Below are 11,757 nucleotides of genomic sequence, written 5' to 3'. Positions count from 1 at the left end.
ATCTCGTCGAGAGTCTTGTCCAACTTCATCTTTGGGAAGATCATCGAGTATAGCTTCGAAAGTGCTCCCTTGGACTTTTGCAGTAGTTTAAGGACCTGGATATTAGACTCAGCGGCAAGTGACAAAGCGTCGGCTGTGGAATCCTCCCGGAGCTGATGGCGTCAGCTGATAGTTATGTTGGCGGCCTCTTAAAGAGAAACATATCAGCAATCAATGAAGAAACATCAAGAAAGAAGCGGAATACCATGAGGATTTTTACCCAATAAATTCTTGACGGATTCACGGAGGACACCTTCCTTCTCATCGACTGCAGCCGCCGCTGCACGCCTGGCATCTTGATCATCCTTCATCTGACGCTTCAGCCTCTTCACTTCTTCCTTCAACAAGGCGTTCTCATTCTTGGCATCGGTAGCAAGCCTGTTGGCTTCAACCACCTGATCAGCCGAAGATTTGACGGCCTTCCGAAGTTGGGAGTTTTCGGCCTCAAGGCGAGTGAATTGCTCAGCGAAGTCCGCCACGGCGTCGACTGTAGCGTAAATCGGCTGCAGCCAGAAAAAATCAAGAGGAGTCAGACGATAGAAACTCGGCAAAGCCAGACAAATTAAGCACTTACATGATCATGGCCAGCCGACGGAGTGGGAGCATCATCAGGAGGAATAACTCTTGATACTGGGACCTTCTCCACACCCGTTCATGAGGGAGGTGTTGACTTGGCAGGAGAAGGATTTGACTCCTTAGCCGATGCTGCTTTCACAGAGGCTAGCTTGGCCCTCTTCGCGAGAGGAACATCGTCATCATCGGAGCTACTTAAGTATAGTACACAGTTAGCATACAGGATGACGGGAAATAAATTAAAACAAAAAGAGTATAGATGCTCACAGATCCAGATCATCTTCGTCCACGAAGAAACTTGTTGAACTCTTCTTAGCAGGAGGAGGCGAAGCAGCTTCGTCGGCATCATTATCTCCTCCCCTAGGACTTGATTCAGCCGAAGTGATAAGGTCATCGTGTACCTGCTTACGACGCCTGCTCCTGAGGAAGGCGTCATCTTCGGTAGCTTCCTCCTCTTGGACATCGCTATCCTCAAGAACATGCTGAACATCCTCGGTTCCCTCAGAATCCAGTACCACGCCGCTCTCGGTTGAGGGAGGATAGCATTGGGCAACAGCGGGAGCCTGTAAAAGGAAAGAAACTTGTAAGGCACAGACAGGAAAAGAAATGATAACAATAAACGAGGAGCAGTAAGGTTACCTCGGACGGGAGGTGCTTGAGATCGTAAGGAGGACGAGCCGATGTCAAGACAATGGTGTCCTTCGTACTAAGGCATGTTAGGCGACGAACTTCGTCCCGAAGCTCATCTGCCGACAGGTCGGCAGAGTTGATCCTTGACTTATCGCTTTTGCCAGTATAAAGCCACATCTGGTGAGGGCGGGTGATAACCCACAAGTATAGGGGATCGCGGCAGTCTTCGAGGGAAGTAAAACCCAAACTTATTGATTCAACACAAGGGGAGGTAAAGAATACTTATAAGCCTTAACAACTGAGTTGTCAATTCAGCTGCACCTGGAAAAGCACTAGTAACAGGGGTGATGTGAAAGTAGCAGTAATATGAGAGCAGTAGTAACAATAACACAGCAGCAGTAATAGCAATATGAGAGCAATGGCACCAGAAGATAGTTGATACTACTTCCAATGACATGTAGAACGAGTATATAATGATGAGAGATGGACCGGGGTTCCCAGCGATCTACACTAGTGGTAACTCTCCAATAACAAGTGACAAGTGTTGGGTGAACAAATTACAGTTGGGCAATTGATAGGATTGATAAAGCATTAAGAAAGAACATCAATTCATTAATCATGTAGGCATGTTTTCCAATTATAGTCGTACGTGCTCGCAATGAGAAACTTGCACAACATCTTTTGTCCTACCAGCCGGTGGCAGCCAGGCCTCAAGGGAAACTACTGGATATTAAGGTACTCCTTTTAATAGAGTACCGGAGCAAAGCATTAACACTCCGTGAAAACATGTGTCCCTCACATCACCGCCATCCCCTCCAGTTGTCCCGATTTCTGTCACTTCGGGGCCTTTGGTTCCGGACAGTGACATGTGCATACAACTTGTAGATACAATCTAAGCAATAAGTATAGAGCTCAAATCTAAGATCATGCCACTCGGGCCCTAGTGACAAGCATTAAGAATAACAAGATTGCAGCAACAATAACTTCACAAACTTTATAGATAGACTAATCATAATGTATCATCCATCGGATCCCAACAAACACAACACCGATTACATCAGATGAATCTCAATCATGTAAGGCAGCTCATGAGATCATTGTATTGAAGTACATGGAGGAGAGAATACCAACTAGCTACTGCTAGAACCCTTAGTCCATGGGGGAACTACTCACGGAGCATGATGGAGGCGGTGGCGTCGATGGAGATGGCTTCCGGGGGCACTTCCCCGTCCCGGCAGGGTGCCGGAACAGAGAGTTCTGTCCCCCGAATTGGAGTTTCGCGATGGCGGCGGTGCCCCTGGAGTCTTTTTGGAGTTTCGTCCATTGGTACTGCGTTTTTAGGTCGAAAGGGGTTTTATAGGCGAAGAGGCGGCGCAAGGTGGCGCCTGGGGGCTCCTCACCATAGGCTGGCGCGGGCCCAGGCCAGGCCAGGCCGCGCCGCCTTATGGTGTGGTGGCCCTCTGGCCCCTCTCCGACTCTTCTTCGGTGTTCTGGAGCCTCCCGGGAAAAATAGGGTGTTTGGCGTTGATTTCGTCCAATTCCGAGAATATTGCCCGAACAGCCTTTCTGGAACCAAAAACAGCAGAAACAGAACCGGCACTGTGGCATCTTGTTAATAGGTTAGTTCCGGAAAACGCATAAAAACATTATAAAGTGCAAGCAAAACATGTAAGTATTGTCATAAAACAAGCATGGAACGACAGAAATTATGGATACGTTGGAGACGTATCAGCATCCCCAAGCTTAGTTCCTGCTCGTCCCGAGCAGGTAAACGATAAAAAGAATAATTTCTGTAGTGACATGCTACTTACATAACCTTGATCATACTATTACAAAGCATATGAAATGAATGAAGTGACTCAAGGCAATGATCTATAGTTGCTAACAAATAGATAACATATAGCAAAACTTTTCATGAAGAGTACTTTCAAGACAAGCATCAAAAGTCTTGCACAAGAGTTAACTCATAAAGCAATAAATTCAAAGTAAAGGCATCGAAGCAACACAAAGGAAGATTTAAGTTTCAGCGGTTGCTTTCAACTTTCAACATGTATATCTCATGGATATCGTCAACATAGAGTAATATGATGAATGCAAATATGCAAGTATGTAAGAATCAATGCACATTTGACACAAGTGTTTGCTTCTAAGGTGGGAGGAATTAGGTAACTGACTCAACATAAAAGTAAAATAATGGCCCTTCTACGAGGGAAGCATCGATTGCTATATTTGTGCTAGAGCTTTTATTTTGAAAACATAGAGAGAGCATAAAAGTAAAGTTTTGAGAGGTGTTTGTTGTTGTCAACGAATGGTAGTGGGCACTCTAACCCCCTCGCCAGACAAACCTTCAAAGAGCGGCTCCCATTTTATTTTATTTTTGGGTGGCACTCCTTCCAACCTTTCTTTCACAAACCATGGCTAACCGAATCCTCGGGTGCCTGCCAACAATCTCATACCATGAAGGAGTGCCTTTTTATTTTAGTTTTATTATGATGACACTCCTCCCAACCTTTGCTTTCTCAAGCCATGGCTAACCGAATCCTTCGGGTGCCGTCCAACAATCACATACCATGGAGGAGTGTCTATTTTGGTTAATTAATTTGGGACTGGGAAACCCACTGCCAGCTCTTTTTGCAAAATTATTGGATAAGCGGATGAAGCCACTAGTCCATTGGTGAAAGTTGCCCAACAAGATTGAAAGATAAACACCACATACTTCCTCATGAGCTATAAAACATTAACACAAATTGAGAAGCATTTTGAATTGTTTAAAGGTAGCACTCAAGCAATTTACTTTGGAATGGCAGGAAATACCACATAGTAGGTAGGTATGGTGGACACAAATGGCATAGTGGTTGGCTCAAGTATTTGGATGCACGAGAAGCATTCCCTCTCAGTACAAGGCTTAGGCTAGCAAGATTATTTGAAGCAAACACAAGTATGAACCAGTACAGCAAAACTTACATAAAAACATATTGCAAGCATTATAATACTCTACATTGTCTTCCTTGTTGCTCAAACACTTTTACCAGAAAATATCTAGACCTTAAGAGAGACCAATCATGCAAACCAATTTCAACAAGCTCTACAGTAGTTCTCCACTAATAGGTTTAAACTACATAAAAAAAACTTAATCATGATCTACTTGAGAGCTCAAAACAATTGCCAAGTGTCAAATTATCCAAGACATTATGAGGCATTTTATGTTTCCAACCAAATAACCATAAGTATTGTAGCTTCCAACTTTTATCATTGAACATTAAAAGTAAAACGAAGAACAAGTGTCCATATGAAAAAGCGGAGCGTGTCTCTCTCCCAAACAAGGATTGCTAGGATCCGAATTTATTCAAACACAAACAAAACGAAAATAAACACACAGACGCTCCAAGTAAAGCACATATGATGTGACCGAATAAAAATATAGTTTCAATAGAAGAAACCTGATAAGTTGATGAAGAAGGGGATACCTTGGGCATCCCCAAGCTTAGACGCTTGAGTCTTCTTGAAATATGCAGGGATGAACCACGGGGGCATCCCCAAGCTTAGACTTTTCACCCTTCTTGATCATATATCATCCTCCTCTCTTGACCCTTGAAAACTTCCTTCACACCAAACTTCTCATAAACTTCATTAGAGGGGTTAGTACTAAAAAAAAATTGAATCCACATTGGTCCTGTAGTGGCACATTGCAAGAACTCAATAAAACATTAGCTACAGCTCTCTACGTCTAGAAAGCCTTGCTTAGAGTCCACAAGAGACAATGCAAAAAACAGAGACAGAATCTGCCAAAACAGAACAGCCAGTAAAGACGAATTTTAAATAAATACTTCCGTTGCTCAAATCAGAAAACTCAAAACTAATGAAAGTTGCGTACATATCTGAGGAACACGCACGTAAATTGGCATATTTTTCTGAGTTACCTACAGAGAAAACAGCCCAGATTCGTGACAGATAGAAATCTGTTTCTGCGCAGAAATCCAAATCTAGTATCAACCTTCGATTAGAGGCTTCACTTGGCACAACAAAACACAAAACTAAGATAGGGAGAGGTTGCTACAGTAGTAAACAACTTCCAAGACACAAATATAAAACAAAGTACTGTAGCAAAATAACGCATGGGTTATCTCCCAAGAAGTTCTTTCTTTACAGCCATTAAGATGGGCTCAGCAGTTTTAATGATGCACTCGCAAGAAATAGTATTTGAAGCAAAAGAGAGCATCAAGAGGCAAATTCAAAACACATTTAAGCCTAACATGCTTCCTATGCAAAGGAATCTTGTAAATAAACAAGTTCATGAAAAGCAAAGTAACAAGCATAGGAAGATAGAACAAGTGTAACTTCAAAATTTTAAGCATATAGAGAGGTGTATTAGTACCATGCAAATTTCTACAACCATATTTTCCTCTCTCATAATAATTTTCAGTAGCTTCATGAACAAACTCAACAATATAGCTATCACATGCAGCAAACTTTTCATGATCCATAGACATATAATTTTTATCAAGTTCAAAAATAGTGGGATTAAAACTCTCAAACACACTTTTATCAATAATATAACAAGATGATCGATCAATCTCAAGAGATATGGGACACATAGATAAAGTTAAATCCTCTTCAATCCCATTTTCATTAGTAGTACAATTAATAGTATCAAGTAACATAGGACCATCATCTAAAGCTTTATCATAAACATTTGCTACGCAAAACTCTTTAGTACCATGCATTTCGACATCAGGAACAAACAAAGCATTATCATAAGATTTATCAAAGTAGCATGGATTATCATAAACAACAGTAGCATAATTATTCTCGCAAGTTTTACTCATAGGAAATATTTCAAGAGAATCCACAGGAACATAACATTCAACCTCTTCCGGTAAGCATGGAGGACAATCAAATAGTGTAAGAGATAAAGAGTTACTCTCATTAGAAGGTTGGCATGGGTAGCTAATCCATTCTTCCTCCTTTTGTTCGTCGCTCTCCTCTTCTTTTTCATCCAATGAGCTTTCAGGTTCTTCAATTTCCTCCTCTTTTTCATCCAATGAGCTTTCAGGTTCATCAATTTCTTCTTCCACCGGTTCCTGCAAACTGTGAGTGCATTCTTGTGCATTAATGTGTCTCTCTTTATAATCAAGGATATAAGGATTCCTAATGTAGCATTCTATGCAAGAATTAAGGATAGTAGAGACATAATCTTTAAGGTCCTTACAAATAGCACAAGTTTCATAATTCTCAACCATGAAGGATTCTATCTCGGAGGCTCCCATAAATAAGACAAATTGTTCTACCTCTTCGAACCCATAATGAATATAGCAATTTCGATTATAGTTCGTAATTAAAAATTCCTCACTAAAGCCACATTGAAATTTAAGATGTTTAGTATCCTGTTGAGAGCAACAGTTTATATCATGGCGTCTAAGCAAGATTCTAGCCATTGTATTCAATTTTTCTATCATAGCACTCATTATTTTACCAGTTCTTGATTCTCTATAATTATTATAACATTCTATGAGCTCCAAGTAGGTTGTTGGTTCTCCCATAACAGCAGTTTTTAATTTTTAGGATTTTCAAATTTTTATGGATTTTTGGGTATATGAGAAAAATAAAACAAGACGAAAATAAGCTAGACAAAAATAAACTAAGCAGAATAGTACTAGGCAGAAATAAGCTAAGCACAAATAAACTAGACAAAATTAAACTAAGCAAAACAAAATAAAATAAAACAGAGAGAGAGGTAGAGTGTACTCCCCAGGTGAACTTATGAGTAGAGCTATGCCTCCCCGGCAACGGCGCCAGAAAACAGTCTTGATAACCCACAAGTATAGGGGATCGCGGCAGTCTTCGAGGGAAGTAAAACCCAAATTTATTGATTCGACACAAGGGGAGGTAAAGAATACTTATAAGCCTTAACAACTGAGTTGTCAATTCAGCTGCACCTGGAAAAGCACTAGTAACAGGGGTGATGTGAAAGTAGCAGTAATATGAGAGCAGTAGTAACAATAACACAGCAGCAGTAATAGCAATATGAGAGCAATGGCACCAGAAGATAGTTGATACTACTTCCAATGACATGTAGAACGAGTATATAATGATGAGAGATGGACCGGGGTTCCCAGCGATCTACACTAGTGGTAACTCTCCAATAACAAGTGACAAGTGTTGGGTGAACAAATTACAGTTGGGCAATTGATAGGATTGATAAAGCATTAAGAAAGAACATCAATTCATTAATCATGTAGGCATGTTTTCCAATTATAGTCGTACGTGCTCGCAATGAGAAACTTGCACAACATCTTTTGTCCTACCAGCCGGTGGCAGCCGGGCCTCAAGGGAAACTACTGGATATTAAGGTACTCCTTTTAATAGAGTACCGGAGCAAAGCATTAACACTCCGTGAAAACATGTGTCCCTCACATCACCGCCATCCCCTCCAGTTGTCCCGATTTCTGTCACTTTGGGGCCTTTGGTTCCGGACAGTGACATGTGCATACAACTTGTAGATACAATCTAAGCAATAAGTATAGAGCTCAAATCTAAGATCATGCCACTCGGGCCCTAGTGACAAGCATTAAGAATAACAAGATTGCAGCAACAATAACTTCACAAACTTTATAGATAGACTAATCATAATGTATCATCCATCGGATCCCAACAAACACAACACCGATTACATCAGATGAATCTCAATCATGTAAGGCAGCTCATGAGATCATTGTATTGAAGTACATGGAGGAGAGAATACCAACTAGCTACTGCTAGAACCCGTAGTCCATGGGGGAACTACTCACGGAGCATGATGGAGGCGGTGGCGTCGATGGAGATGGCTTCCGGGGGCACTTCCCCGTCCCGGCAGGGTGCCGGAACAGAGAGTTCTGTCCCCCGAATTGGAGTTTCGCGATGGCGGCGGCGCCCCTGGAGTCTTTCTGGAGTTTCGTCCATTGGTACTGCGTTTTTAGGTCGAAAGGGGTTTTATAGGCGAAGAGGCGGCGCAAGGGGGCGCCTGGGGGCTCCTCACCATAGGCTGGCGCGGGCCCAGGCCAGGCCGCGCTGCCTTATGGTGTGGTGGCCCTCTGGCCCCTCTCCGACTCTTCTTCGGTGTTCTGGAGCCTCCCGGGAAAAATAGGGTGTTTGGCGTTGATTTCGTCCAATTCCGAGAATATTGCCCGAACAGCCTTTCTGGAACCAAAAACAGCAGAAAACAGGAACTGGCACTATGGCATCTTGTTAATAGGTTAGTTCCGGAAAACGCATAAAAACATTATAAAGTGCAAGCAAAACATGTAAGTATTGTCATAAAACAAGCATGGAACGACATAAATTATGGATACGTTGGAGACGTATCAGCGGGACATCAGCGGCTGCACTCGACGTTGTAGGAACACTGAAACTACTTCAGTGACGCGCATCGTCAGGCCTCCTGTATTCTTCAAAGTGACTATCTGCTCAAACAGTTCATCGGTTGTCGCCTTTTCTTCGGGAGAAAGGGCGTTTTGCCAAGACTTCTTCTTTTGAGCTATCAAGACATCATCCCAGAGAGGGAGATTCGAACGCCGCCCAGGAACGGCGGGATCTCGCAGGTAGAACCACTTGTTGCGCCAGCCCTGGACGGATTCCTTCATCGGATAGTCGAGGTAGTCGACCTCCTTCCTGACGACGAAGCCAACGCCACCGACAACGGGGGGGCCATTACTGTCGTTGTGACGCTTCACATAGAAAATCTTCCTCCAAAGGCCCCAGTGAGGCTCAATGCCGAGGAAGGCCTCGCAGACGGTAATAAAAATGGAAAGGTGGAGGATGGAATTTGGGGTCAGCTGCTGATACGTCTCCGACGTATCGATAATTTCTTATGTTCCATGCCACATTATTGATGATATCTACATGTTTTGTGCACATTTTATGTCATATTCGTGCATTTTCTGTAACTAACCTATTAACAAGATGCCGAAGTGCCTGTTGCTGTTTTCTGCTGTTTTTGGTTTCAGAAATCCTAGTAAGGAAATATTCTCGGAATTGGACGAAATCAACGCCCAGGGTCCTATTTTGCCACGAAGCTTCCAGAAGACCGAAGAGGAGACGAAGTGGGGCCACGAGGTGGCCAAACCACAGGGCGGCGCGGCCCAAGCCCTGGCCGCGCCGACCTAGGGTGTGGGCCCCTCGTGACGCCCCTCGACCTGCCCTTCCGCCTACAAATAGCCTTCTTCGCGAAACCCCGCATCGAGAGCCACGATACGGAAAACCTTCCGCAGACGCCGCCGCCGCCAATCCCATCTCGGGGGATTCAGGAGATCGCCTCCGGCACCCTGCCGGAGAGGGGAATCATCTCCCGGAGGACTCTACGCCGCCATGGTCGCCTCCGGAGTGATGTGTGAGTAGTCTACCCCTGGACTATGGGTCCATAGCAGTAGCTAGATGGTTGTCTTCTCCCCATTGTGCTTAATTGTCGGGTCTTATGAGCTACCGAACATGATCAAGATCATCTATCTGTAATTCTATATGTTGCGTTTGTTGGGATCCGATGAATAGAGAATACTTGTTATGTTGATTATCAAAGTTATGTCTATGTGTTGTTTATGATCTTGCATGCTCTCCGTTACTAGTAGATGCTCTGGCCAAGTAGATGCTTGTAACTCCAAGAGGGAGTATTTATGCTCGATAGTGGGTTCATGTCTCCGTGAATGCAGGGAAGTGACAGAAATCTCTAAGATTATGGATGTCTTGTTGCCACTAGGGATAAAACATTGGTGCTATGTTCAAGGACGTAGTTACCGATTACATTACGCGCAATACTTAATGCAATTGTCTGTTGTTAGCAACTTAATACTGGAGGGGGTTCGGATGATAACCTGAAGGTGGACTTTTTAGGCATAGATGCATGCTGGATAGCGGTCTATGTACTTTGTCGTAATGCCCAATTAAATCTCACAATACTCATCATAATATGTATGTGCATGGTCATGCCCTCTCTATTTGTCAATTGTCCAACTGTAATTTGTTCACCCAACATGTTGTTTATCTTATGGGAGAGACACCTCTAGTGAACTGTGGACCCCGGTCCAATTCTCTATACTGAAACACAATCTACTGCAATACTTGTTCTACTGTTTTCTGCAAACAATCATCATCCACACTATACATCTAATCCTTTGTTACAGCAAGCCGGTGAGATTGACAACCTCGCTGTTTCGTTGGGGCAAAGTACTTGGTTTGTGTTGTGCAGGTTCCACGTTGGCGCCGGAATCCCTGGTGTTGCACCGCACTACATCTCGCCGCCATCAACCTTCAACGTGCTTCTTGGCTCCTACTGGTTCGATAAACCTTGGTTTCATACTGAGGGAAAACTTGCCGCTGTACGCATCACACCTTCCTCTTGGGGTTCCCAACGGACGCGTGCTGTACGCGTATCAAGCACTTTTTCTGGCGCCGTTGCCGGGGACCTGAAGAAAAGTTACACCACAGAGATCTCTAACTCCCACGTCAACTTTGCGCCAGCAGCACTTTTTCTGGCGCCGTTGCCGGGGAGATCAAGACACGCTACAAGGAGAGTCTCCACATCCCAATCTCTTTACTTTGTTTTTGTCTTGCTTAGTTTTATTTACTACTTTGTTTGCTGCACTAAATCAAAATACAAAAAAATTAGTTGCTAGTTTTACTTTATTTGCTATCTTGTTTGCTATATCAAAAACACAAAAAAATTAGTTACTTGCATTTACTTTACTTATTTCATTATGTTTCCTTTTAATTTTACCGTAAAAAACATGCCGGTAGGGCGCGGGTCTATAATTGGGAGAAATAATATAGAAGAATTTTTCAACCATGTTAGTACCGTTGATGATTTTGAAGATAGATACTTGGTAGACCTTGCTCCTACTTATGAAATTGCCGCGGCTGCTTTAGTTTGTATGATGGAAACTAAATTTGTTAATCTCAATCCTATAATCCAACATATGTTTCTTACACTTGGTGATATGGAAGAAGGGGAAAAGAAAGATTTTGTTTTAGAAACCCTTCTTAGAGAATTTGGTGGTATAGCAAGAGAGGCTAGAAAGGTCTTTGCTAAATACAATATGCTTGGTTCTTGCACCAATTTTGTTAGTCTCCTTGAAAAGATGGACATGGAGAGAATAAGGTACACTAATAATATTAATGATGGTGGGGAGATCAAAGCACCAATACCATGCAAGCTCCTAGCGATGAATGATGCACTAGAAAATAATTATGCTTGGCTTGTTCCTGAAAATTTGTTTGATGAGAGTAGCAAACCCAAGACTAATGAAAAGGGAACCGCTGAAACCTATGTATCCAAAATACTATGCATGGTTGAGAAAACTCCACACCCCGCTGTAGATGCTCCATCTTTCGATAATACTTGATACACACTTTCTGCGCCTAGCTGAAAGGCGTTAAAGAAAAGCGCTTATGGGAGACAACCCATGTTTTTACTACAGTACCTTTATTTTATATTTGAGTCTTGGAAGTTGTTACTACTGTAGCAACCTCTCCTTATCTTAGTTTTGT

This window comes from Lolium perenne, chromosome 6 (genome assembly GCF_019359855.2).
Source record: "Lolium perenne isolate Kyuss_39 chromosome 6, Kyuss_2.0, whole genome shotgun sequence".
Taxonomy (NCBI): domain Eukaryota; kingdom Viridiplantae; phylum Streptophyta; class Magnoliopsida; order Poales; family Poaceae; genus Lolium; species Lolium perenne.
This window is presented reverse-complemented; position numbering follows the sequence as displayed.